The 22,729-nt window shown below is 39.7% G+C and overlaps 49 non-coding genes across 49 annotated transcripts; all 49 read right to left on the reverse strand.

The window, feature by feature from the left end:
* Positions 1–267: 267 nt before the first annotated feature.
* Positions 268–386, reverse strand: LOC146038391 (5S ribosomal RNA). Its single transcript, XR_014461986.1, has one exon. It is a non-coding gene; the product is annotated as a 5S ribosomal RNA (ribosomal RNA).
* A 345-nt stretch (positions 387–731) lies between these two features.
* On the reverse strand, positions 732–850 carry LOC146037652 (5S ribosomal RNA). Its single transcript, XR_014461310.1, has one exon. It is a non-coding gene; the product is annotated as a 5S ribosomal RNA (ribosomal RNA).
* Positions 851–1,195: 345 nt separating this feature from the next.
* On the reverse strand, positions 1,196–1,314 carry LOC146039050 (5S ribosomal RNA). The gene has a single exon (XR_014462589.1). It is a non-coding gene; the product is annotated as a 5S ribosomal RNA (ribosomal RNA).
* Positions 1,315–1,659: 345 nt separating this feature from the next.
* Positions 1,660–1,778, reverse strand: LOC146038385 (5S ribosomal RNA). Its single transcript, XR_014461981.1, has one exon. It is a non-coding gene; the product is annotated as a 5S ribosomal RNA (ribosomal RNA).
* Positions 1,779–2,123: 345 nt separating this feature from the next.
* LOC146038554 (5S ribosomal RNA) lies at positions 2,124–2,242 on the reverse strand. The gene has a single exon (XR_014462136.1). It is a non-coding gene; the product is annotated as a 5S ribosomal RNA (ribosomal RNA).
* Positions 2,243–2,587: 345 nt separating this feature from the next.
* On the reverse strand, positions 2,588–2,706 carry LOC146039291 (5S ribosomal RNA). Its single transcript, XR_014462809.1, has one exon. It is a non-coding gene; the product is annotated as a 5S ribosomal RNA (ribosomal RNA).
* Positions 2,707–3,052: 346 nt separating this feature from the next.
* Positions 3,053–3,171, reverse strand: LOC146038398 (5S ribosomal RNA). Its single transcript, XR_014461992.1, has one exon. It is a non-coding gene; the product is annotated as a 5S ribosomal RNA (ribosomal RNA).
* A 345-nt stretch (positions 3,172–3,516) lies between these two features.
* LOC146037745 (5S ribosomal RNA) lies at positions 3,517–3,635 on the reverse strand. Its single transcript, XR_014461395.1, has one exon. It is a non-coding gene; the product is annotated as a 5S ribosomal RNA (ribosomal RNA).
* A 345-nt stretch (positions 3,636–3,980) lies between these two features.
* On the reverse strand, positions 3,981–4,099 carry LOC146037987 (5S ribosomal RNA). The gene has a single exon (XR_014461617.1). It is a non-coding gene; the product is annotated as a 5S ribosomal RNA (ribosomal RNA).
* A 345-nt stretch (positions 4,100–4,444) lies between these two features.
* On the reverse strand, positions 4,445–4,563 carry LOC146037895 (5S ribosomal RNA). The gene has a single exon (XR_014461532.1). It is a non-coding gene; the product is annotated as a 5S ribosomal RNA (ribosomal RNA).
* A 345-nt stretch (positions 4,564–4,908) lies between these two features.
* LOC146037653 (5S ribosomal RNA) lies at positions 4,909–5,027 on the reverse strand. Its single transcript, XR_014461311.1, has one exon. It is a non-coding gene; the product is annotated as a 5S ribosomal RNA (ribosomal RNA).
* A 345-nt stretch (positions 5,028–5,372) lies between these two features.
* Positions 5,373–5,491, reverse strand: LOC146038410 (5S ribosomal RNA). Its single transcript, XR_014462003.1, has one exon. It is a non-coding gene; the product is annotated as a 5S ribosomal RNA (ribosomal RNA).
* A 345-nt stretch (positions 5,492–5,836) lies between these two features.
* Positions 5,837–5,955, reverse strand: LOC146037654 (5S ribosomal RNA). The gene has a single exon (XR_014461312.1). It is a non-coding gene; the product is annotated as a 5S ribosomal RNA (ribosomal RNA).
* Positions 5,956–6,298: 343 nt separating this feature from the next.
* Positions 6,299–6,417, reverse strand: LOC146038422 (5S ribosomal RNA). The gene has a single exon (XR_014462014.1). It is a non-coding gene; the product is annotated as a 5S ribosomal RNA (ribosomal RNA).
* A 345-nt stretch (positions 6,418–6,762) lies between these two features.
* On the reverse strand, positions 6,763–6,881 carry LOC146038096 (5S ribosomal RNA). Its single transcript, XR_014461716.1, has one exon. It is a non-coding gene; the product is annotated as a 5S ribosomal RNA (ribosomal RNA).
* Positions 6,882–7,226: 345 nt separating this feature from the next.
* On the reverse strand, positions 7,227–7,345 carry LOC146037655 (5S ribosomal RNA). Its single transcript, XR_014461313.1, has one exon. It is a non-coding gene; the product is annotated as a 5S ribosomal RNA (ribosomal RNA).
* Positions 7,346–7,690: 345 nt separating this feature from the next.
* On the reverse strand, positions 7,691–7,809 carry LOC146038434 (5S ribosomal RNA). Its single transcript, XR_014462025.1, has one exon. It is a non-coding gene; the product is annotated as a 5S ribosomal RNA (ribosomal RNA).
* A 345-nt stretch (positions 7,810–8,154) lies between these two features.
* Positions 8,155–8,273, reverse strand: LOC146039323 (5S ribosomal RNA). Its single transcript, XR_014462839.1, has one exon. It is a non-coding gene; the product is annotated as a 5S ribosomal RNA (ribosomal RNA).
* A 345-nt stretch (positions 8,274–8,618) lies between these two features.
* LOC146037656 (5S ribosomal RNA) lies at positions 8,619–8,737 on the reverse strand. The gene has a single exon (XR_014461314.1). It is a non-coding gene; the product is annotated as a 5S ribosomal RNA (ribosomal RNA).
* A 345-nt stretch (positions 8,738–9,082) lies between these two features.
* LOC146038721 (5S ribosomal RNA) lies at positions 9,083–9,201 on the reverse strand. Its single transcript, XR_014462289.1, has one exon. It is a non-coding gene; the product is annotated as a 5S ribosomal RNA (ribosomal RNA).
* A 345-nt stretch (positions 9,202–9,546) lies between these two features.
* Positions 9,547–9,665, reverse strand: LOC146038446 (5S ribosomal RNA). The gene has a single exon (XR_014462037.1). It is a non-coding gene; the product is annotated as a 5S ribosomal RNA (ribosomal RNA).
* A 345-nt stretch (positions 9,666–10,010) lies between these two features.
* Positions 10,011–10,129, reverse strand: LOC146038722 (5S ribosomal RNA). Its single transcript, XR_014462290.1, has one exon. It is a non-coding gene; the product is annotated as a 5S ribosomal RNA (ribosomal RNA).
* A 345-nt stretch (positions 10,130–10,474) lies between these two features.
* LOC146038458 (5S ribosomal RNA) lies at positions 10,475–10,593 on the reverse strand. Its single transcript, XR_014462048.1, has one exon. It is a non-coding gene; the product is annotated as a 5S ribosomal RNA (ribosomal RNA).
* Positions 10,594–10,938: 345 nt separating this feature from the next.
* Positions 10,939–11,057, reverse strand: LOC146037657 (5S ribosomal RNA). Its single transcript, XR_014461315.1, has one exon. It is a non-coding gene; the product is annotated as a 5S ribosomal RNA (ribosomal RNA).
* A 345-nt stretch (positions 11,058–11,402) lies between these two features.
* Positions 11,403–11,521, reverse strand: LOC146038097 (5S ribosomal RNA). The gene has a single exon (XR_014461717.1). It is a non-coding gene; the product is annotated as a 5S ribosomal RNA (ribosomal RNA).
* Positions 11,522–11,866: 345 nt separating this feature from the next.
* On the reverse strand, positions 11,867–11,985 carry LOC146037659 (5S ribosomal RNA). The gene has a single exon (XR_014461316.1). It is a non-coding gene; the product is annotated as a 5S ribosomal RNA (ribosomal RNA).
* Positions 11,986–12,330: 345 nt separating this feature from the next.
* LOC146038723 (5S ribosomal RNA) lies at positions 12,331–12,449 on the reverse strand. Its single transcript, XR_014462291.1, has one exon. It is a non-coding gene; the product is annotated as a 5S ribosomal RNA (ribosomal RNA).
* Positions 12,450–12,794: 345 nt separating this feature from the next.
* Positions 12,795–12,913, reverse strand: LOC146038470 (5S ribosomal RNA). Its single transcript, XR_014462059.1, has one exon. It is a non-coding gene; the product is annotated as a 5S ribosomal RNA (ribosomal RNA).
* A 345-nt stretch (positions 12,914–13,258) lies between these two features.
* On the reverse strand, positions 13,259–13,377 carry LOC146038724 (5S ribosomal RNA). The gene has a single exon (XR_014462292.1). It is a non-coding gene; the product is annotated as a 5S ribosomal RNA (ribosomal RNA).
* Positions 13,378–13,722: 345 nt separating this feature from the next.
* On the reverse strand, positions 13,723–13,841 carry LOC146038482 (5S ribosomal RNA). The gene has a single exon (XR_014462070.1). It is a non-coding gene; the product is annotated as a 5S ribosomal RNA (ribosomal RNA).
* Positions 13,842–14,186: 345 nt separating this feature from the next.
* LOC146037980 (5S ribosomal RNA) lies at positions 14,187–14,305 on the reverse strand. The gene has a single exon (XR_014461610.1). It is a non-coding gene; the product is annotated as a 5S ribosomal RNA (ribosomal RNA).
* A 345-nt stretch (positions 14,306–14,650) lies between these two features.
* Positions 14,651–14,769, reverse strand: LOC146038015 (5S ribosomal RNA). The gene has a single exon (XR_014461642.1). It is a non-coding gene; the product is annotated as a 5S ribosomal RNA (ribosomal RNA).
* A 345-nt stretch (positions 14,770–15,114) lies between these two features.
* On the reverse strand, positions 15,115–15,233 carry LOC146037660 (5S ribosomal RNA). The gene has a single exon (XR_014461317.1). It is a non-coding gene; the product is annotated as a 5S ribosomal RNA (ribosomal RNA).
* Positions 15,234–15,578: 345 nt separating this feature from the next.
* LOC146037988 (5S ribosomal RNA) lies at positions 15,579–15,697 on the reverse strand. The gene has a single exon (XR_014461618.1). It is a non-coding gene; the product is annotated as a 5S ribosomal RNA (ribosomal RNA).
* A 345-nt stretch (positions 15,698–16,042) lies between these two features.
* Positions 16,043–16,161, reverse strand: LOC146037720 (5S ribosomal RNA). Its single transcript, XR_014461372.1, has one exon. It is a non-coding gene; the product is annotated as a 5S ribosomal RNA (ribosomal RNA).
* Positions 16,162–16,506: 345 nt separating this feature from the next.
* Positions 16,507–16,625, reverse strand: LOC146038511 (5S ribosomal RNA). The gene has a single exon (XR_014462097.1). It is a non-coding gene; the product is annotated as a 5S ribosomal RNA (ribosomal RNA).
* A 345-nt stretch (positions 16,626–16,970) lies between these two features.
* Positions 16,971–17,089, reverse strand: LOC146037880 (5S ribosomal RNA). Its single transcript, XR_014461518.1, has one exon. It is a non-coding gene; the product is annotated as a 5S ribosomal RNA (ribosomal RNA).
* A 345-nt stretch (positions 17,090–17,434) lies between these two features.
* Positions 17,435–17,553, reverse strand: LOC146038495 (5S ribosomal RNA). The gene has a single exon (XR_014462082.1). It is a non-coding gene; the product is annotated as a 5S ribosomal RNA (ribosomal RNA).
* Positions 17,554–17,898: 345 nt separating this feature from the next.
* Positions 17,899–18,017, reverse strand: LOC146038508 (5S ribosomal RNA). The gene has a single exon (XR_014462094.1). It is a non-coding gene; the product is annotated as a 5S ribosomal RNA (ribosomal RNA).
* A 345-nt stretch (positions 18,018–18,362) lies between these two features.
* Positions 18,363–18,481, reverse strand: LOC146038520 (5S ribosomal RNA). The gene has a single exon (XR_014462105.1). It is a non-coding gene; the product is annotated as a 5S ribosomal RNA (ribosomal RNA).
* Positions 18,482–18,826: 345 nt separating this feature from the next.
* Positions 18,827–18,945, reverse strand: LOC146038098 (5S ribosomal RNA). Its single transcript, XR_014461718.1, has one exon. It is a non-coding gene; the product is annotated as a 5S ribosomal RNA (ribosomal RNA).
* A 345-nt stretch (positions 18,946–19,290) lies between these two features.
* Positions 19,291–19,409, reverse strand: LOC146037661 (5S ribosomal RNA). Its single transcript, XR_014461318.1, has one exon. It is a non-coding gene; the product is annotated as a 5S ribosomal RNA (ribosomal RNA).
* Positions 19,410–19,754: 345 nt separating this feature from the next.
* LOC146038725 (5S ribosomal RNA) lies at positions 19,755–19,873 on the reverse strand. Its single transcript, XR_014462293.1, has one exon. It is a non-coding gene; the product is annotated as a 5S ribosomal RNA (ribosomal RNA).
* A 345-nt stretch (positions 19,874–20,218) lies between these two features.
* Positions 20,219–20,337, reverse strand: LOC146038530 (5S ribosomal RNA). Its single transcript, XR_014462114.1, has one exon. It is a non-coding gene; the product is annotated as a 5S ribosomal RNA (ribosomal RNA).
* Positions 20,338–20,682: 345 nt separating this feature from the next.
* On the reverse strand, positions 20,683–20,801 carry LOC146037662 (5S ribosomal RNA). The gene has a single exon (XR_014461319.1). It is a non-coding gene; the product is annotated as a 5S ribosomal RNA (ribosomal RNA).
* Positions 20,802–21,146: 345 nt separating this feature from the next.
* On the reverse strand, positions 21,147–21,265 carry LOC146037990 (5S ribosomal RNA). The gene has a single exon (XR_014461619.1). It is a non-coding gene; the product is annotated as a 5S ribosomal RNA (ribosomal RNA).
* Positions 21,266–21,610: 345 nt separating this feature from the next.
* LOC146038921 (5S ribosomal RNA) lies at positions 21,611–21,729 on the reverse strand. Its single transcript, XR_014462471.1, has one exon. It is a non-coding gene; the product is annotated as a 5S ribosomal RNA (ribosomal RNA).
* A 345-nt stretch (positions 21,730–22,074) lies between these two features.
* LOC146037734 (5S ribosomal RNA) lies at positions 22,075–22,193 on the reverse strand. The gene has a single exon (XR_014461385.1). It is a non-coding gene; the product is annotated as a 5S ribosomal RNA (ribosomal RNA).
* A 345-nt stretch (positions 22,194–22,538) lies between these two features.
* LOC146038532 (5S ribosomal RNA) lies at positions 22,539–22,657 on the reverse strand. The gene has a single exon (XR_014462116.1). It is a non-coding gene; the product is annotated as a 5S ribosomal RNA (ribosomal RNA).
* Positions 22,658–22,729: the final 72 nt, after the last annotated feature.

Genomic DNA, 22,729 nt, shown 5'->3' on the forward strand with positions numbered 1-22,729 from the left:
TTACTGAAAAAAATCATGTGTTGGTAATGTAAAAAGACCTACAGGACATAATATTAGCAGGTGGTCTCAAATTAAACTACTAAAGAGGCTCAACACTGTTTAGCTGCCAAAAGCAGTTGGAATTGTACCTAAACAGTGTGGTAAGTTTTTAGGTGATGGCTATTGTGTCTGTTTGACCTGTCCCAAATGTCTGTATTGGCAATAAAAATAAAAAGTTTCCAATTTAAATAGCAAGAGAATAAAAACAATTTGCCATTAATGGGAAAAAACCTACAGCACCTGGTGTTCCCATGTGGTCTCCCACCCAAGTACTAACCAGGCCCAACACTGCTTAGCTTCCAAGATCAGACAAGATTGGGCGTATCCAATGTGGTATGGCTGTAGGTGAGATACCGGCACTTTTTTGCCCTCTTCTACTTCTATAACCAGGTAAGCTAATAAAAAAGTTTCCTAACTGTATTGCCTTACTGAAAAAAATCATGTGTTGGTAATGTAAAAAGACCTACAGGACATGATATTAGCAGGTGGTCTCAAATTAAACTACTAAAGAGGCTCAACACTGTTTAGCTGCCAAAAGCAGTTGGAATTGGGCCTAAACAGTGTGGTAAGTTTTTAGGTGATGGCTATTGTGTCTGTTTGACCTCTTCCAAATGTCTGTACTGTCAATAAAGAGAAAAAAGTTTCCAATTTAAAAAGCTAGAGAATAAAAACAATTTGCCAGTAATGGGAAAAACCTACAGCACCTGGTGTTCCCATGTGGTCTCCCACCCAAGTACTAACCAGGCCCAGCACTGCTTAGCTTCCAAGATCAGACGAGATTGGGCGTATCCAATGTGGTATGGCTGTAGGTGATATACAGGCACTTTTTTGCCCTCTTCTACTTCTATAACCAGGTAAGCTAATAAAAAAGTTTCCTAACTATATTGGCTTACTGAATAAAATCATGTGTTGGTAATGTAAAAAGTCCTACAGGACATGATATTAGCAGGTGGTCTCAAATTAAACTACTAAAGAGGCTCAACACTGTTTTGCTGTCAAAAGCAGTTGGAATTGGGCCTAAACAGTGTAGTAAGTTTTTAGGTGATGGTTATTGTGTCTGTTTGACCTGTCCCAAATGTCTGTATTGGCAATAAAAATAAAAAGTTTCCAATTTAAATAGCAAGAGAATAAAAACATTTTGCCATTAATGGGAAAAAACCTACAGCACCTGGTGTTCCCATGTGCTCTCCCACCCAAGTACTAACCAGGCCCAACACTGCTTAGCTTCCAAGATCAGATGAGATTGGGTGTATGCAATGAGGTATGGCTGCAGGTGAGGTGCCAGCACTTTTTTGCCCTCTTCTACTTCTATAACCAGGTAAGCTAATAAAAAAGTTTCCTAACTGTATTGCCTTACTGAATAAAATCATGTGTTGGTAATGTAAAAAGTCCTACAGGACATGATATTAGCAGGTGGTCTCAAATTAAACTACTAAAGAGGCTCAACACTGTTTAGCTGCCAAAAGCAGTTGGAATTGGGCCTAAACAGTGTGGTAAGTTTTTAGGTGATGGCTATTGTGTCTGTTGGACCTCTTCCAAATGTCTGTACTGTCAATAAAGAGAAAAAAGTTTCCAATTTAAAAAGCTAGAGAATAAAAACAATTTGCCAGTAATGGGAAAAACCTACAGCACCTGGTGTTCCCATGTGGTCTCCCACCCAAGTACTAACCAGGCCCAACACTGCTTAGCTTCCAAGATCAGACGAGATTGGGCGTATCCAATGTGGTATGGCTGTAGGTGAGATACCGGCACTTTTTTGCCCTCTTCTACTTCTATAACCAGGTAAGCTAATAAAAAAGTTTCCTAACTGTATTGCCTTACTGAAAAAAATCATGTGTTGGTAATGTAAAAAGACCTACAGGACATGATATTAGCAGGTGGTCTCAAATTAAACTACTAAAGAGGCTCAACACTGTTTAGCTGCCAAAAGCAGTTGGAATTGGGCCTAAACAGTGTGGTAAGTTTTTAGGTGATGGCTATTGTGTCTGTTTGACCTCTTCCAAATGTCTGTACTGTCAATAAAGAGAAAAAAGTTTCCAATTTAAAAAGCTAGAGAATAAAAACAATTTGCCAGTAATGGGAAAAACCTACAGCACCTGGTGTTCCCATGTGGTCTCCCACCCAAGTACTAACCAGGCCCAGCACTGCTTAGCTTCCAAGATCAGACGAGATTGGGCGTATCCAAAGTGGTATAGCTGTAGGTGAGATACCGGCACTTTTTTGCCCTCTTCTACTTCTATAACCAGGTAAGCTAATAAAAAAGTTTCCTAACTATATTGGCTTACTGAAAAAAATCATGTGTTGGTAATGTAAAAAGACCTACAGGACATGATATTAGCAGGTGGTCTCAAATTAAACTACTAAAGAGGCTCAACACTGTTTAGCTCCCAAAAGCAGTTGGAATTGGGCCTAAACAGTGTGGTAAGTTTTTAGGTGATGGCTATTGTGTCTGTTTGACCTGTCCCAAATGTCTGTATTGGCAATAAAAATAAAAAGTTTCCAATTTAAATAGCTAGAGAATAAAAACAATTTGCCATTAATGGGAAAAAACCTACAGCACCTGGTGTTCCCATGTGGTCTCCCACCCAAGTACTAACCAGGCCCAAAACTGCTTAGCTTCCAAGATCAGACGAGATTGGGCGTATCCAATGTGGTACGGCTATAGGTGAGATACCGGCACTTTTTTGCCCTCTTCTACTTCTATAACCAGGTAAGCTAATAAAAAAGTTTCCTAACTGTATTGCCTTACTGAAAAAAAATCATGTGTTGGTAATGTAAAAAGACCTACAGGACATGATATTAGCAGGTGGTCTCAAATTAAACTACTAAAGAGGCTCAACACTGTTTAGCTGCCAAAAGCAGTTGGAATTGGGCCTAGACAGTGTGGTAAGTTTTTAGGTGATGGCTATTGTGTCTGTTTGACCTCTTCCAAATGTCTGTACTGTCAATAAAGAGAAAAAAGTTTCCAATTTAAAAAGTTAGAGAATAAAAACTATTTGCCAGTAATGGGAATAACCTACAGCACCTGGTGTTCCCATGTGGTCTCCCACCCAAGTACTAACCAGGCCCAACACTGCTTAGCTTCCAAGATCAGACGAGATTGGGCGTATCCAATGTGGTATGGCTGTAGGTGAGATACAGGCACTTTTTTGCCCTCTTCTACTTCTATAACCAGGTAAGCTAATAAAAAAGTTTCCTAACTATATTGGCTTACTGAAAAAAATCATGTGTTGGTAATGTAAAAAGACCTACAGGACATGATATTAGCAGGTGGTCTCAAATTAAACTACTAAAGAGGCTCAACACTGTTTAGCTCCCAAAAGCAGTTGGAATTGGGCCTAAACAGTGTGGTAAGTTTTTAGGTGATGGCTATTGTGTCTGTTCGACCTGTCCCAAATGTCTGTATTGGCAATAAAAATAAAAAGTTTCCAATTTAAATAGCAAGAGAATAAAAACAATTTGCCAATAATGGGAAAAAACCTACAGCACCTGGTGTTCCCATGTGGTCTCCCACCCAAGTACTAACCAGGCCCAACACTGCTTAGCTTCCAAGATCAGACGAGATTGGGCGTATCCAATGTGGTATGGCTATAGGTGAGATACCAGCACTTTTTTGCCCTCTTCTACTTCTATAACCAGGTAAGCTAATAAAAAAGTTTCCTAACTATATTGGCTTACTGAATAAAATCATGTGTTGGTAATGTAAAAAGTCCTACAGGACATGATATTAGCAGGTGGTCTCAAATTAAACTACTAAAGAGGCTCAACACTGTTTAGCTGCCAAAAGCAGTTGGAATTGGGCCTAAACAGTGTGGTAACTTTTTAGGTGATGGCTATTGTGTCTGTTTGACCTGTCCCAAATGTCTGTATTGGCAATAAAAATAAAAAGTTTCCAATTTAAATAGCAAGAGAATAAAAACAATTTGCCATTAATGGGAAAAAACCTACAGCACCTGGTGTTCCCATGTGGTCTCCCACCCAAGTACTAACCAGGCCCAACACTGCTTAGCTTCCAAGATCAGACGAGATTGGGTGTATGCAATGAGGTATGGCTGCAGGTGAGGTACCAGCACTTTTTTGCCCTCTTCTACTTCTATAACCAGGTAAGCTAATAAAAAAGTTTCCTAACTGTATTGCCTTACTGAATAAAATCATGTGTTGGTAATGTAAAAAGTCCTACAGGACATGATATTAGCAGGTGGTCTCAAATTAAACTACTAAAGAGGCTCAACACTGTTTAGCTGCCAAAAGCAGTTGGAATTGGGCCTAAACAGTGTGGTAAGTTTTTAGGTGATGGCTATTGTGTCTGTTGGACCTCTTCCAAATGTCTGTACTGTCAATAAAGAGAAAAAAGTTTCCAATTTAAAAAGCTAGAGAATAAAAACAATTTGCCAGTAATGGGAAAAACCTACAGCACCTGGTGTTCCCATGTGGTCTCCCACCCAAGTACTAACCAGGCCCAACACTGCTTAGCTTCCAAGATCAGACGAGATTGGGCGTATCCAATGTGGTATCGCTGTAGGTGAGATACCAGCACATTTTTGCCCTCTTCTACTTCTATAACCAGGTAAGCTAATAAAAAAGTTTCCTAACTGTATTGCCTTACTGAAAAAAATCATGTGTTGGTAATGTAAAAAGACCTACAGGACATGATATTAGCAGGTGGTCTCAAATTAAACTACTAAAGAGGCTCAACACTGTTTAGCTGCCAAAAGCAGTTGGAATTGGGCCTAAACAGTGTGGTAAGTTTTTAGGTGATGGCTATTGTGTCTGTTTGACCTCTTCCAAATGTCTGTACTGTAAATAAAGAGAAAAAAGTTTCCAATTTAAAAAGCTAGAGAATAAAAACAATTTTCCAGTAATGGGAAAAACCTACAGCACCTGGTGTTCCCATGTGGTCTCCCACCCAAGTACTAACCAGGCCCAGCACTGCTTAGCTTCCAAGATCAGACGAGATTGGGCGTATCCAATGTGGTATGGCTGTAGGTGAGATACCAGCACTTTTTTGCCCTCTTTTACTTCTATAACCAGGTAAGCTAATAAAAAAGTTTCCTAACTGTATTGCTTTACTGAAAAAAATCATGTGTTGGTAATGTAAAAAGACCTACAGGACATGATATTAGCAGGTGGTCTCAAATTAAACTACTAAAGAGGCTCAACACTGTTTAGCTGCCAAAAGCAGTTGGAATTGGGCCTAGACAGTGTGGTAAGTTTTTAGGTGATGGCTATTGTGTCTGTTTGACCTCTTCCAAATGTCTGTACTGTCAATAAAGAGAAAAAAGTTTCCAATTTAAAAAGGTAGAGAATAAAAACAATTTGCCAGTAATGGGAAAAACCTACAGCACCTGGTGTTCCCATGTGGTCTCCCACCCAAGTACTAACCAGGCCCAACACTGCTTAGCTTCCAAGATCAGACGAGATTGGGCGTATCCAATGTGGTATGGCTGTAGGTGAGATACCGGCACTTTTTTGCCCTCTTCTACTTCTATAACCAGGTAAGCTAATAAAAAAGTTTCCTAACTGTATTGCCTTACTGAAAAAAATCATGTGTTGGTAATGTAAAAAGACCTACAGGACATGATATTAGCAGGTGGTCTCAAATTAAACTACTAAAGAGGCTCAACACTGTTTAGCTGCCAAAAGCAGTTGGAATTGGGCCTAAACAGTGTGGTAAGTTTTTAGGTGATGGCTATTGTGTCTGTTTGACCTCTTCCAAATGTCTGTATTGGCAATAAAGAGAAAAAAGTTTCCAATTTAAAAAGCTAGAGAATAAAAACAATTTGCCAGTAATGGGAAAAACCTACAGCACCTGGTGTTCCCATGTGGTCTCCCACCCAAGTACTAACCAGGCCCAGCACTGCTTAGCTTCCAAGATCAGACGAGATTGGGCGTATCCAATGTGGTATGGCTGTAGGTGAGATACAGGCACTTTTTTGCCCTCTTCTACTTCTATAACCAGGTAAGCTAATAAAAAAGTTTCCTAACTATATTGGCTTACTGAAAAAAATCATGTGTTGGTAATGTAAAAAGTCCTACAGGACATGATATTAGCAGGTGGTCTCAAATTAAACTACTAAAGAGGCTCAAGATTGTTTAGCTGCCAAAAGCAGTTGGAATTGGGCCTAAACAGTGTGGTAAGTTTTTAGGTGATGGCTATTGTGTCTGTTGGACCTCTTCCAAATGTCTGTACTCAATAAAGAGAAAAAAGTTTCCAATTTAAAAAGCTAGAGAATAAAAACAATTTGCCAGTAATGGGAAAAACCTACAGCACCTGGTGTTCCCATGTGGTCTCCCACCCAAGTACTAACCAGGCCCAACACTGCTTAGCTTCCAAGATCAGACGAGATTGGGCGTATCCAATGTGGTATGGCTGTAGGTGAGATACAGGCACTTTTTTGCCCTCTTCTACTTCTATAACCAGGTAAGCTAATAAAAAAGTTTCCTAACTATATTGGCTTACTGAAAAAAATCATGTGTTGGTAATGTAAAAAGACCTACAGGACATGATATTAGCAGGTGGTCTCAAATTAAACTACTAAAGAGGCTCAACACTGTTTAGCTGCCAAAAGCAGTTGGAATTGGGCCTAAACAGTGTGGTAAGTTTTTAGGTGATGGATATTGTGTCTGTTTGACCTGTCCCAAATGTCTGTATTGGCAATAAAAATAAAAAGTTTCCAATTTAAATAGCAAGAGAATAAAAACAATTTGCCATTAATGGGAAAAAACCTACAGCTCCTGGTGTTCCCATGTGGTCTCCCACCCAAGTACTAACCAGGCCCAACACTGCTTAGCTTCCAAGATCAGACGAGATTGGGCGTATCCAATGTGGTATGGCTGTAGGTGAGATACCGGCACTTTTTTGCCCTCTTCTACTTCTATAACCAGGTAAGCTAATAAAAAAGTTTCCTAACTGTATTGCCTTACTGAAAAAAATCATGTGTTGGTAATGTAAAAAGACCTACAGGACATGATATTAGCAGGTGGTCTCAAATTAAACTACTAAAGAGGCTCAACACTGTTTAGCTGCCAAAAGCAGTTGGAATTGGGCCTAAACAGTGTGGTAAGTTTTTAGGTGATGGCTATTGTGTCTGTTTGACCTCTTCCAAATGTCTGTACTGTCAATAAAGAGAAAAAAGTTTCCAATTTAAAAAGCTAGAGAATAAAAACAATTTGCCAGTAATGGGAAAAACCTACAGCACCTGGTGTTCCCATGTGGTCTCCCACCCAAGTACTAACCAGGCCCAGCACTGCTTAGCTTCCAAGATCAGACGAGATTGGGCGTATCCAATGTGGTATGGCTGTAGGTGAGACACAGGCACTTTTTTGCCCTCTTCTACTCCTATAACCAGGTAAGCTAATAAAAAAGTTTCCTAACTATATTGGCTTACTGAAAAAAATCATGTGTTGGTAATGTAAAAAGACCTACAGGACATGATATTAGCAGGTGGTCTCAAATTAAACTACTAAAGAGGCTCAACACTGTTTAGCTCCCAAAAGCAGTTGGAATTGGGCCTAAACAGTGTGGTAAGTTTTTAGGTGATGGCTATTGTGTCTGTTGGACCTCTTCCAAATGTCTGTACTGTCAATAAAAAGAAAAAAGTTTCCAATTTAAAAAGCTAGAGAATAAAAATAATTTTCCAGTAATGGGAAAAACCTACAGCACCTGGTGTTCCCATGTGGTCTCCCACCCAAGTACTAACCAGGCCCAACACTGCTTAGCTTCCAAGATCAGACGAGATTGGGCGTATCCAATGTGGTATGGCTGTAGGTGAGATACAGGCACTTTTTTGCCCTCTTCTACTTCTATAACCAGGTAAGCTAATAAAAAAGTTTCCTAACTATATTGGCTTACTGAAAAAAATCATGTGTTGGTAATGTAAAAAGACCTACAGGACATGATATTAGCAGGTGGTCTCAAATTAAACTACTAAAGAGGCTCAACACTATTTAGCTGCCAAAAGCAGTTGGAATTGGGCCTAAACAGTGTGGTAAGTTTTTAGGTGATGGATATTGTGTCTGTTTGACCTGTCCCAAATGTCTGTATTGGCAATAAAAATAAAAAGTTTCCAATTTAAATAGCAAGAGAATAAAAACAATTTGCCATTAATGGGAAAAAACCTACAGCTACGGGTGTTCCCATGTGGTCTCCCACCCAAGTACTAACCAGGCCCAACACTGCTTAGCTTCCAAGATCAGACGAGATTGGGCGTATCCAATGTGGTATGGCTGTAGGTGAGATACCGGCACTTTTTTGCCCTCTTCTACTTCTATAACCAGGTAAGCTAATAAAAAAGTTTCCTAACTGTATTGCCTTACTGAAAAAAATCATGTGTTGGTAATGTAAAAAGACCTACAGGACATGATATTAGCAGGTGGTCTCAAATTAAACTACTAAAGAGGCTCAACACTGTTTAGCTGCCAAAAGCAGTTGGAATTGGGCCTAAACAGTGTGGTAAGTTTTTAGGTGATGGCTATTGTGTCTGTTTGACCTCTTCCAAATGTCTGTACTGTCAATAAAGAGAAAAAAGTTTCCAATTTAAAAAGCTAGAGAATAAAAACAATTTGCCAGTAATGGGAAAAACCTACAGCACCTGGTGTTCCCATGTGGTCTCCCACCCAAGTACTAACCAGGCCCAGCACTGCTTAGCTTCCAAGATCAGACGAGATTGGGCGTATCCAATGTGGTATGGCTGTAGGTGAGATACAGGCACTTTTTTGCCCTCTTCTACTTCTATAACCAGGTAAGCTAATAAAAAAGTTTCCTAACTATATTGGCTTACTGAAAAAAATCATGTGTTGGTAATGTAAAAAGACCTACAGGACATGATATTAGCAGGTGGTCTCAAATTAAACTACTAAAGAGGCTCAACACTGTTTAGCTCCCAAAAGCAGTTGGAATTGGGCCTAAACAGTGTGGTAAGTTTTTAGGTGATGGCTATTGTGTCTGTTGGACCTCTTCCAAATGTCTGTACTGTCAATAAAGAGAAAAAAGTTTCCAATTTAAAAAGCTAGAGAATAAAAACAATTTGCCAGTAATGGGAAAAACCTACAGCACCTGGTGTTCCCATGTGGTCTCCCACCCAAGTACTAACCAGGCCCAACACTGCTTAGCTTCCAAGATCAGACGAGATTGGGCGTATCCACTGTGGTAAGGCTGTAGGTGAGATACAGGCACTTTTTTGCCCTCTTCTACTTCTATAACCAGGTAAGCTAATAAAAAAGTTTCCTAACTATATTGGCTTACTGAAAAAAATCATGTGTTGGTAATGTAAAAAGACCTACAGGACATGATATTAGCAGGTGGTCTCAAATTAAACTACTAAAGAGGCTCAACACTGTTTAGCTGCCAAAAGCAGTTGGAATTGGGCCTAAACAGTGTGGTAAGTTTTTAGGTGATGGCTATTATGTCTGTTTGACCTGTCCCAAATGTCTGTATTGGCAATAAAAATAAAAAGTTTCCAATTTAAATAGCAAGAGAATAAAAACAATTTGCCATTAATGGGAAAAAACCTACAGCACCTGGTGTTCCCATGTGGTCTCCCACCCAAGTACTAACCAGGCCCAACACTGCTTAGCTTCCAAGATCAGACGAGATTGGGCGTATCCAATGTGGTATGGCTGTAGGTGAGATACTGGCACTTTTTTGCCCTCTTCTACTTCTATAACCAGGTAAGCTAATAAAAAAGTTTCCTAACTGTATTGCCTTACTGAAAAAAATCATGTGTTGGTAATGTAAAAAGACCTACAGGACATGATATTAGCAGGTGGTCTCAAATTAAACTACTAAAGAGGCTCAACACTGTTTAGCTGCCAAAAGCAGTTGGAATTGGGCCTAAACAGTGTGGTAAGTTTTTAGGTGATGGCTATTGTGTCTGTTTGACCTCTTCCAAATGTCTGTACTGTCAATAAAGAGAAAAAAGTTTCCAATTTAAAAAGCTAGAGAATAAAAACAATTTGCCAGTAATGGGAAAAACCTACAGCACCTGGTGTTCCCATGTGGTCTCCCACCCAAGTACTAACCAGGCCCAACACTGCTTAGCTTCCAAGATCAGACGAGATTGGGCGTATCCACTGTGGTAAGGCTGTAGGTGAGATACAGGCACTTTTTTGCCCTCTTCTACTTCTATAACCAGGTAAGCTAATAAAAAAGTTTCCTAACTATATTGGCTTACTGAAAAAAATCATGTGTTGGTAATGTAAAAAGACCTACAGGACATGATATTAGCAGGTGGTCTCAAATTAAACTACTAAAGAGGCTCAACACTGTTTAGCTGCCAAAAGCAGTTGGAATTGGGCCTAAACAGTGTGGTAAGTTTTTAGGTGATGGCTATTATGTCTGTTTGACCTGTCCCAAATGTCTGTATTGGCAATAAAAATAAAAAGTTTCCAATTTAAATAGCAAGAGAATAAAAACAATTTGCCATTAATGGGAAAAAACCTACAGCACCTGGTGTTCCCATGTGGTCTCCCACCCAAGTACTAACCAGGCCCAACACTGCTTAGCTTCCAAGATCAGACGAGATTGGGCGTATCCAATGTGGTATGGCTGTAGGTGAGATACTGGCACTTTTTTGCCCTCTTCTACTTCTATAACCAGGTAAGCTAATAAAAAAGTTTCCTAACTGTATTGCCTTACTGAAAAAAATCATGTGTTGGTAATGTAAAAAGACCTACAGGACATGATATTAGCAGGTGGTCTCAAATTAAACTACTAAAGAGGCTCAACACTGTTTAGCTGCCAAAAGCAGTTGGAATTGGGCCTAAACAGTGTGGTAAGTTTTTAGGTGATGGCTATTGTGTCTGTTTGACCTCTTCCAAATGTCTGTACTGTCAATAAAGAGAAAAAAGTTTCCAATTTAAAAAGCTAGAGAATAAAAACAATTTGCCAGTAATGGGAAAAACCTACAGCACCTGGTGTTCCCATGTGGTCTCCCACCCAAGTACTAACCAGGCCCAGCACTGCTTAGCTTCCAAGATCAGACGAGATTGGGCGTATCCAATGTGGTATGGCTGTAGGTGAGATACAGGCACTTTTTTGCCCTCTTCTACTTCTATAACCAGGTAAGCTAATAAAAAAGTTTCCTAACTATATTGGCTTACTGAAAAAAATCATGTGTTGGTAATGTAAAAAGACCTACAGGACATGATATTAGCAGGTGGTCTCAAATTAAACTACTAAAGAGGCTCAACACTGTTTAGCTCCCAAAAGCAGTTGGAATTGGGCCTAAACAGTGTGGTAAGTTTTTAGGTGATGGCTATTGTGTCTGTTTGACCTGTCCCAAATGTCTGTATTGGCAATAAAAATAAAAAGTTTCCAATTTAAATAGCTAGAGAATAAAAACAATTTGCCATTAATGGGAAAAAACCTACAGCTCCTGGTGTTCCCATGTGGTCTCCCACCCAAGTACTAACCAGGCCCAACACTGCTTAGCTTCCAAGATCAGACGAGATTGGGCGTATCCAATGTGGTATGGCTGTAGGTGAGATACCGGCACTTTTTTGCCCTCTTCTACTTCTATAACCAGGTAAGCTAATAAAAAAGTTTCCTAACTGTATTGCCTTACTGAAAAAAATCATGTGTTGGTAATGTAAAAAGACCTACAGGACATGATATTAGCAGGTGGTCTCAAATTAAACTACTAAAGAGGCTCAACACTGTTTAGCTGCCAAAAGCAGTTGGAATTGGGCCTAAACAGTGTGGTAAGTTTTTAGGTGATGGCTATTGTGTCTGTTTGACCTCTTCCAAATGTCTGTACTGTCAATAAAGAGAAAAAAGTTTCCAATTTAAAAAGCTAGAGAATAAAAACAATTTGCCAGTAATGGGAAAAACCTACAGCACCTGGTGTTCCCATGTGGTCTCCCACCCAAGTACTAACCAGGCCCAGCACTGCTTAGCTTCCAAGATCAGACGAGATTGGGCGTATCCAATGTGGTATGGCTGTAGGTGAGATACAGGCACTTTTTTGCCCTCTTCTACTTCTATAACCAGGTAAGCTAATAAAAAAGTTTCCTAACTATATTGGCTTACTGAAAAAAATCATGTGTTGGTAATGTAAAAAGACCTACAGGACATGATATTAGCAGGTGGTCTCAAATTAAACTACTAAAGAGGCTCAACACTGTTTAGCTCCCAAAAGCAGTTGGAATTGGGCCTAAACAGTGTGGTAAGTTTTTAGGTGATGGCTATTGTGTCTGTTGGACCTCTTCCAAATGTCTGTACTGTCAATAAAGAGAAAAAAGTTTCCAATTTAAAAAGCTAGAGAATAAAAACAATTTGCCAGTAATGGGAAAAACCTACAGCACCTGGTGTTCCCATGTGGTCTCCCACCCAAGTACTAACCAGGCCCAACACTGCTTAGCTTCCAAGATCAGACGAGATTGGGCGTATCCACTGTGGTAAGGCTGTAGGTGAGATACAGGCACTTTTTTGCCCTCTTCTACTTCTATAACCAGGTAAGCTAATAAAAAAGTTTCCTAACTATATTGGCTTACTGAAAAAAATCATGTGTTGGTAATGTAAAAAGACCTACAGGACATGATATTAGCAGGTGGTCTCAAATTAAACTACTAAAGAGGCTCAACACTGTTTAGCTGCCAAAAGCAGTTGGAATTGGGCCTAAACAGTGTGGTAAGTTTTTAGGTGATGGCTATTATGTCTGTTTGACCTGTCCCAAATGTCTGTATTGGCAATAAAAATAAAAAGTTTCCAATTTAAATAGCAAGAGAATAAAAACAATTTGCCATTAATGGGAAAAAACCTACAGCACCTGGTGTTCCCATGTGGTCTCCCACCCAAGTACTAACCAGGCCCAACACTGCTTAGCTTCCAAGATCAGACGAGATTGGGCGTATCCAATGTGGTATGGCTGTAGGTGAGATACTGGCACTTTTTTGCCCTCTTCTACTTCTATAACCAGGTAAGCTAATAAAAAAGTTTCCTAACTGTATTGCCTTACTGAAAAAAATCATGTGTTGGTAATGTAAAAAGACCTACAGGACATGATATTAGCAGGTGGTCTCAAATTAAACTACTAAAGAGGCTCAACACTGTTTAGCTGCCAAAAGCAGTTGGAATTGGGCCTAAACAGTGTGGTAAGTTTTTAGGTGATGGCTATTGTGTCTGTTTGACCTCTTCCAAATGTCTGTACTGTCAATAAAGAGAAAAAAGTTTCCAATTTAAAAAGCTAGAGAATAAAAACAATTTGCCAGTAATGGGAAAAACCTACAGCACCTGGTGTTCCCATGTGGTCTCCCACCCAAGTACTAACCAGGCCCAACACTGCTTAGCTTCCAAGATCAGACGAGATTGGGCGTATCCACTGTGGTAAGGCTGTAGGTGAGATACAGGCACTTTTTTGCCCTCTTCTACTTCTATAACCAGGTAAGCTAATAAAAAAGTTTCCTAACTATATTGGCTTACTGAAAAAAATCATGTGTTGGTAATGTAAAAAGACCTACAGGACATGATATTAGCAGGTGGTCTCAAATTAAACTACTAAAGAGGCTCAACACTGTTTAGCTGCCAAAAGCAGTTGGAATTGGGCCTAAACAGTGTGGTAAGTTTTTAGGTGATGGCTATTATGTCTGTTTGACCTGTCCCAAATGTCTGTATTGGCAATAAAAATAAAAAGTTTCCAATTTAAATAGCAAGAGAATAAAAACAATTTGCCATTAATGGGAAAAAACCTACAGCACCTGGTGTTCCCATGTGGTCTCCCACCCAAGTACTAACCAGGCCCAACACTGCTTAGCTTCCAAGATCAGACGAGATTGGGCGTATCCAATGTGGTATGGCTGTAGGTGAGATACTGGCACTTTTTTGCCCTCTTCTACTTCTATAACCAGGTAAGCTAATAAAAAAGTTTCCTAACTGTATTGCCTTACTGAAAAAAATCATGTGTTGGTAATGTAAAAAGACCTACAGGACATGATATTAGCAGGTGGTCTCAAATTAAACTACTAAAGAGGCTCAACACTGTTTAGCTGCCAAAAGCAGTTGGAATTGGGCCTAAACAGTGTGGTAAGTTTTTAGGTGATGGCTATTGTGTCTGTTTGACCTCTTCCAAATGTCTGTACTGTCAATAAAGAGAAAAAAGTTTCCAATTTAAAAAGCTAGAGAATAAAAACAATTTGCCAGTAATGGGAAAAACCTACAGCACCTGGTGTTCCCATGTGGTCTCCCACCCAAGTACTAACCAGGCCCAGCACTGCTTAGCTTCCAAGATCAGACGAGATTGGGCGTATCCAATGTGGTATGGCTATAGGTGAGATACAGGCACTTTTTTGCCCTCTTCTACTTCTATAACCAGGTAAGCTAATAAAAAAGTTTCCTAACTATATTGGCTTACTGAAAAAAATCATGTGTTGGTAATGTAAAAAGACCTACAGGACATGATATTAGCAGGTGGTCTCAAATTAAACTACTAAAGAGGCTCAACACTGTTTAGCTCCCAAAAGCAGTTGGAATTGGGCCTAAACAGTGTGGTAAGTTTTTAGGTGATGGCTATTGTGTCTGTTTGACCTGTCCCAAATGTCTGTATTGGCAATAAAAATAAAAAGTTTCCAATTTAAATAGCTAGAGAATAAAAACAATTTGCCATTAATGGGAAAAAACCTACAGCACCTGGTGTTCCCAATTGGTCTCCCACCCAAGTACTAACCAGGCCCAACACTGCTTAGCTTCCAAGATCAGACGAGATTGGGCGTATCCAATGTGGTATGGCTGTAGGTGAGATTCCGGCACTTTTTTGCCCTCTTCTACTTCTATAACCAGGTAAGCTAATAAAAAAGTTTCCTAACTGTATTGCCTTATTGAAAAAAATCATGTGTTGGTAATGTAAAAAGACCTACAGGACATGATATTAGCAGGTGGTCTCAAATTAAACTACTAAAGAGGCTCAACACTGTTTAGCTGCCAAAAGCAGTTGGAATTGGGCCTAAACAGTGTGGTAAGTTTTTAGGTGATGGCTATTGTGTCTGTTTGACCTCTTCCAAATGTCTGTACTGTCAATAAAGAGAAAAAAGTTTCCAATTTAAAAAGCTAGAGAATAAAAACAATTTGCCAGTAATGGGAAAAACCTACAGCACCTGGTGTTCCCATGTGGTCTCCCACCCAAGTACTAACCAGGCCCAGCACTGCTTAGCTTCCAAGATCAGACGAGATTGGGCGTATCCAATGTGGTATGGCTGTAGGTGAGATACAGGCACTTTTTTGCCCTCTTCTACTTCTATAACCAGGTAAGCTAATAAAAAAGTTTCCTAACTATATTGGCTTACTGAAAAAAATCATGTGTTGGTAATGTAAAAAGACCTACAGGACATGATATTAGCAGGTGGTCTCAAATTAAACTACTAAAGAGGCTCATCACTGTTTAGCTCCCAAAAGCAGTTGGAATTGGGCCTAAACAATGTGGTAAGTTTTTAGGTGATGGCTATTGTGTCTGTTTGACCTGTCCCAAATGTCTGTATTGGCAATAAAAATAAAAAGTTTCCAATTTAAATAGCTAGAGAATAAAAACAATTTGCCATTAATGGGAAAAAACCTACAGCACCTGGTGTTCCCATGTGGTCTCCCACCCAAGTACTAACCAGGCCCAACACTGCTTAGCTTCCAAGATCAGACGAGATTGGGTGTATGCAATGAGGTATGGCTGCAGGTGAGGTACCAGCACTTTTTTGCCCTCTTCTACTTCTATAACCAGGTAAGCTAATAAAAAAGTTTCCTAACTGTATTGCCTTACTGAATAAAATCATGTGTTGGTAATGTAAAAAGTCCTACAGGACATGATATTAGCAGGTGGTCTCAAATTAAACTACTTAAGAGGCTCAACACTGTTTAGCTGCCAAAAGCAGTTGGAATAGGGCCTAAACAGTGTGGTAAGTTTTTAGGTGATGGCTATTGTGTCTGTTGGACCTCTTCCAAATGTCTGTACTGTCAATAAAGAGAAAAAAGTTTCCAATTTAAAAAGCTAGAGAATAAAAACAATTTGCCAGTAATGGGAAAAACCTACAGCACCTGGTGTTCCCATGTGGTCTCCCACCCAAGTACTTACCAGGCCCAACACTGCTTAGCTTCCAAGATCAGACGAGATTGGGCGTATCCAATGTGGTATGGCTGTAGGTGAGATACCGGCACTTTTTTGCCCTCTTCTACTTCTATAACCAGGTAAGCTAATAAAAAAGTTTCCTAACTGTATTGCCTTACTGAAAAAAATCATGTGTTGGTAATGTAAAAAGCCCTATAGGACATGATATTAGCAGGTGGTCTCAAATTAAACTACTAAAGAGGCTCAACACTGTTTAGCTGCCAAAAGCAGTTGGAATTGGGCCTAAACAGTGTGGTAAGTTTTTAGGTGATGGCTATTGTGTCTGTTTGACCTCTTCCAAATGTCTGTACTGTCAATAAAGAGAAAAAAGTTTCCAATTTAAAAAGCTAGAGAATAAAAACAATTTGCCAATAATGGGAAAAACCTACAGCACCTGGTGTTCCCATGTGGTCTCCCACCCAGGTACTAACCAGGCCCAGCACTGCTTAGCTTCCAAGACCAGACGAGATTGGGCGTATCCAATGTGGTATGGCTGTAGGTGAGATACTGGCACTTTTTTGCCCTCTTCTACTTCTATAACCAGGTAAGCTAATAAAAAAGTTTCCTAACTATATTGGCTTACTGAAAAAAATCATGTGTTGGTAATGTAAAAAGACCTACAGGACATGATATTAGCAGGTGGTCTCAAATTAAACTACTAAAGAGGCTCAACACTGTTTAGCTCCCAAAAGCAGTTGGAATTGGGCCTAAACAGTGTGGTAAGTTTTTAGGTGATGGCTATTGTGTCGGTTTGACCTGTCCCAAATGTCTGTATTGGCAATAAAAATAAAAAGTTTCCAATTTAAATAGCTAGAGAATAAAAACAATTTGCCATTAATGGGAAAAAACCTACAACACCTGGTGTTCCCATGTGGTCTCCCACCCAAGTACTAACCAGGCCCAACACTGCTTAGCTTCCAAGATCAGACGAGATTGGGCGTATCCAATGTGGTATGGCTGTAGGTGAGATACCGGCACTTTTTTGCCCTCTTCTACTTCTATAACCAGGTAAGCTAATAAAAAAGTTTCCTAACTGTATTGCCTTACTGAAAAAAATCATGTGTTGGTAATGTAAAAAGACCTACAGGACATGATATTAGCAGGTGGTCTCAAATTAAACTACTAAAGAGGCTCAACACTGTTTAGCTGCCAAAAGCAGTTGGAATTGGGCCTAGACAGTGTGGTAAGTTTTTAGGTGATGGCTATTGTGTCTGTTTGACCTCTTCCAAATGTCTGTACTGTCAATAAAGAGAAAAAAGTTTCCAATTTAAAAAGCTAGAGAATAAAAACAATTTGCCAGTAACGGGAAAAACCTACAGCACCTGGTGTTCCCATGTGGTCTCCCACCCAAGTACTAACCAGGCCCAACACTGCTTAGCTTCCAAGATCAGACGAGATTGGGCGTATCCAATGTGGTATGGCTGTAGGTGAGATACAGGCACTTTTTTGCCCTCTTCTACTTCTATAACCAGGTAAGCTAATAAAAAAGTTTCCTAACTATATTGGCTTACTGAAAAAAATCATGTGTTGGTAATGTAAAAAGACCTACAGGACATGATATTAGCAGGTGGTCTCAAATTAAACTACTAAAGAGGCTCAACACTGTTTAGCTCCCAAAAGCAGTTGGAATTGGGCCTAAACAGTGGGGTAAGTTTTTAGGTGATGGCTATTGTGTCTGTTCGACCTGTCCCAAATGTCTGTATTGGCAATAAAAATAAAAAGTTTCCAATTTAAATAGCAAGAGAATAAAAACAATTTGCCATTAATGGGAAAAAACCTACAGCACCTGGTGTTCCCATGTGGTCTCCCACCCAAGTACTAACCAGGCCCAACACTGCTTAGCTTCCAAGATCAGACGAGATTGGGCGTATCCAATGTGGTATGGCTGTAGGTGAGATACCGGCACTTTTTTGCCCTCTTCTACTTCTATAACCAGGTAAGCTAATAAAAAAGTTTCCTAACTATATTGGCTTACTGAATAAAATCATGTGTTGGTAATGTAAAAAGTCCTACAGGACATGATATTAGCAGGTGGTCTCAAATTAAACTACTAAAGAGGCTCAACACTGTTTAGCTGCCAAAAGCAGTTGGAATTGGGCCTAAACAGTGTGGTAAGTTTTTAGGTGATGGCTATTGTGTCTGTTGGACCTCTTCCAAATGTCTGTACTGTCAATAAAAAGAAAAAAGTTTCCAATTTAAAAAGCTAGAGAATAAAAATAATTTTCCAGTAATGGGAAAAACCTACAGCACCTGGTGTTCCCATGTGGTCTCCCACCCAAGTACTAACCAGGCCCAACACTGCTTAGCTTCCAAGATCAGACGAGATTGGGCGTATCCAATGTGGTATGGCTGTAGGTGAGATACAGGCACTTTTTTGCCCTCTTCTACTTCTATAACCAGGTAAGCTAATAAAAAAGTTTCCTAACTATATTGGCTTACTGAAAAAAATCATGTGTTGGTAATGTAAAAAGACCTACAGGACATGATATTAGCAGGTGGTCTCAAATTAAACTACTAAAGAGGCTCAACACTATTTAGCTGCCAAAAGCAGTTGGAATTGGGCCTAAACAGTGTGGTAAGTTTTTAGGTGATGGATATTGTGTCTGTTTGACCTGTCCCAAATGTCTGTATTGGCAATAAAAATAAAAAGTTTCCAATTTAAATAGCAAGAGAATAAAAACAATTTGCCATTAATGGGAAAAAACCTACAGCTCCTGGTGTTCCCATGTGGTCTCCCACCCAAGTACTAACCAGGCCCAACACTGCTTAGCTTCCAAGATCAGACGAGATTGGGCGTATCCAATGTGGTATGGCTGTAGGTGAGATACCGGCACTTTTTTGCCCTCTTCTACTTCTATAACCAGGTAAGCTAATAAAAAAGTTTCCTAACTGTATTGCCTTACTGAAAAAAATCATGTGTTGGTAATGTAAAAAGACCTACAGGACATGATATTAGCAGGTGGTCTCAAATTAAACTACTAAAGAGGCTCAACACTGTTTAGCTGCCAAAAGCAGTTGGAATTGGGCCTAAACAGTGTGGTAAGTTTTTAGGTGATGGCTATTGTGTCTGTTTGACCTCTTACAAATGTCTGTACTGTCAATAAAGAGAAAAAAGTTTCCAATTTAAAAAGCTAGAGAATAAAAACAATTTGCCAGTAATGGGAAAAACCTACAGCACCTGGTGTTCCCATGTGGTCTCCCACCCAAGTACTAACCAGGCCCAGCACTGCTTAGCTTCCAAGATCAGACGAGATTGGGCGTATCCAATGTGGTATGGCTGTAGGTGAGATACAGGCACTTTTTTGCCCTCTTCTACTTCTATAACCAGGTAAGCTAATAAAAAAGTTTCCTAACTATATTGGCTTACTGAAAAAAATCATGTGTTGGTAATGTAAAAAGACCTACAGGACATGATATTAGCAGGTGGTCTCAAATTAAACTACTAAAGAGGCTCAACACTGTTTAGCTCCCAAAAGCAGTTGGAATTGGGCCTAAACAGTGTGGTAAGTTTTTAGGTGATGGCTATTGTGTCTGTTGGACCTCTTCCAAATGTCTGTACTGTCAATAAAGAGAAAAAAGTTTCCAATTTAAAAAGCTAGAGAATAAAAACAATTTGCCAGTAATGGGAAAAACCTACAGCACCTGGTGTTCCCATGTGGTCTCCCACCCAAGTACTAACCAGGCCCAACACTGCTTAGCTTCCAAGATCAGACGAGATTGGGCGTATCCACTGTGGTAAGGCTGTAGGTGAGATACAGGCACTTTTTTGCCCTCTTCTACTTCTATAACCAGGTAAGCTAATAAAAAAGTTTCCTAACTATATTGGCTTACTGAAAAAAATCATGTGTTGGTAATGTAAAAAGACCTACAGGACATGATATTAGCAGGTGGTCTCAAATTAAACTTCTAAAGAGGCTCAACACTGTTTAGCTGCCAAAAGCAGTTGGAATTGGGCCTAAACAGTGTGGTAAGTTTTTAGGTGATGGCTATTGTGTCTGTTTGACCTGTCCCAAATGTCTGTATTGGCAATAAAAATAAAAAGTTTCCAATTTAAATAGCAAGAGAATAAAAACAATTTGCCATTAATGGGAAAAAACCTACAGCACTTGGTGTTCCCATGTGGTCTCCCACCCAAGTACTAACCAGGCCCAACACTGCTTAGCTTCCAAGATCAGACGAGATTGGGCGTATCCAATGTGGTATGGCTGTAGGTGAGATACTGGCACTTTTTTGCCCTCTTCTACTTCTATAACCAGGTAAGCTAATAAAAAAGTTTCCTAACTGTATTGCCTTACTGAAAAAAATCATGTGTTGGTAATGTAAAAAGACCTACAGGACATGATATTAGCAGGTGGTCTCAAATTAAACTACTAAAGAGGCTCAACACTGTTTAGCTGCCAAAAGCAGTTGGAATTGGGCCTAAACAGTGTGGTAAGTTTTTAGGTGATGGCTATTGTGTCTGTTTGACCTCTTCCAAATGTCTGTACTGTCAATAAAGAGAAAAAAGTTTCCAATTTAAAAAGCTAGAGAATAAAAACAATTTGCCAGTAATGGGAAAAACCTACAGCACCTGGTGTTCCCATGTGGTCTCCCACCCAAGTACTAACCAGGCCCAGCACTGCTTAGCTTCCAAGATCAGACGAGATTGGGCGTATCCAATGTGGTATGGCTGTAGGTGAGATACAGGCACTTTTTTGCCCTCTTCTACTTCTATAACCAGGTAAGCTAATAAAAAAGTTTCCTAACTATATTGGCTTACTGAAAAAAATCATGTGTTGGTAATGTAAAAAGACCTACAGGACATGATATTAGCAGGTGGTCTCAAATTAAACTACTAAAGAGGCTCAACACTGTTTAGCTCCCAAAAGCAGTTGGAATTGGGCCTAAACAGTGTGGTAAGTTTTTAGGTGATGGCTATTGTGTCTGTTTGACCTGTCCCAAATGTCTGTATTGGCAATAAAAATAAAAAGTTTCCAATTTAAATAGCTAGAGAATAAAAACAATTTGCCATTAATGGGAAAAAACCTACAGCACCTGGTGTTCCCATGTGGTCTCCCACCCAAGTACTAACCAGGCCCAACACTGCTTAGCTTCCAAGATCAGACGAGATTGGGTGTATGCAATGAGGTATGGCTGCAGGTGAGGTACCAGCACTTTTTTGCCCTCTTCTACTTCTATAACCAGGTAAGCTAATAAAAAAGTTTCCTAACTGTATTGCCTTACTGAATAAAATCATGTGTTGGTAATGTAAAAAGTCCTACAGGACATGATATTAGCAGTTGGTCTCAAATTAAACTACTTAAGAGGCTCAACACTGTTTAGCTGCCAAAAGCAGTTGGAATTGGGCCTAAACAGTGTGGTAAGTTTTTAGGTGATGGCTATTGTGTCTGTTGGACCTCTTCCAAATGTCTGTACTGTCAATAAAGAGAAAAAAGTTTCCAATTTAAAAAGCTAGAGAATAAAAACAATTTGCCAGTAATGGGAAAAACCTACAGCACCTGGTGTTCCCATGTGGTCTCCCACCCAAGTACTAACCAGGCCCAACACTGCTTAGCTTCCAAGATCAGACGATATTGGGCGTATCCAATGTGGTATGGCTGTAGGTGAGATACGGGCACTTTTTTGCCCTCTTCTACTTCTATAACCAGGTAAGCTAATAAAAAAGTTTCCTAACTGTATTGCCTTACTGAAAAAAATCATGTGTTGGTAATGTAAAAAGCCCTACAGGACATGATATTAGCAGGTGGTCTCAAATTAAACTACTAAAGAGGCTCAACACTGTTTAGCTGCCAAAAGCAGTTGGAATTGGGCCTAAACAGTGTGGTAAGTTTTTAGGTGATGGCTATTGTGTCTGTTTGACCTCTTCCAAATGTCTGTACTGTCAATAAAGAGAAAAAAGTTTCCAATTTAAAAAGCTAGAGAATAAAAACAATTTGCCAGTAACGGGAAAAACCTACAGCACCTGGTGCTCCCATGTGGTCTCCCACCCAAGTACTAACCAGGCCCAACACTGCTTAGCTTCCAAGATCAGACGAGATTGGGCGTATCCAATGTGGTATGGCTGTAGGTGAGATACAGGCACTTTTTTGCCCTCTTCTACTTCTATAACCAGGTAAGCTAATAAAAAAGTTTCCTAACTATATTGGCTTACTGAAAAAAATCATGTGTTGGTAATGTAAAAAGACCTACAGGACATGATATTAGCAGGTGGTCTCAAATTAAACTACTAAAGAGGCTCAACACTGTTTAGCTCCCAAAAGCAGTTGGAATTGGGCCTAAACAGTGGGGTAAGTTTTTAGGTGATGGCTATTGTGTCTGTTCGACCTGTCCCAAATGTCTGTATTGGCAATAAAAATAAAAAGTTTCCAATTTAAATAGCAAGAGAATAAAAACAATTTGCCATTAATGGGAAAAAACCTACAGCACCTGGTGTTCCCATGTGGTCTCCCACCCAAGTACTAACCAGGCCCAACACTGCTTAGCTTCCAAGATCAGACGAGATTGGGCGTATCCAATGTGGTATGGCTGTAGGTGAGATACCGGCACTTTTTTGCCCTCTTCTACTTCTATAACCAGGTAAGCTAATAAAAAAGTTTCCTAACTAT

Source organism: Crinia signifera, chromosome 9 (genome assembly GCF_055691185.1).
Source record: "Crinia signifera chromosome 9, ASM5569118v1, whole genome shotgun sequence".
NCBI lineage: Eukaryota > Metazoa > Chordata > Amphibia > Anura > Myobatrachidae > Crinia > Crinia signifera.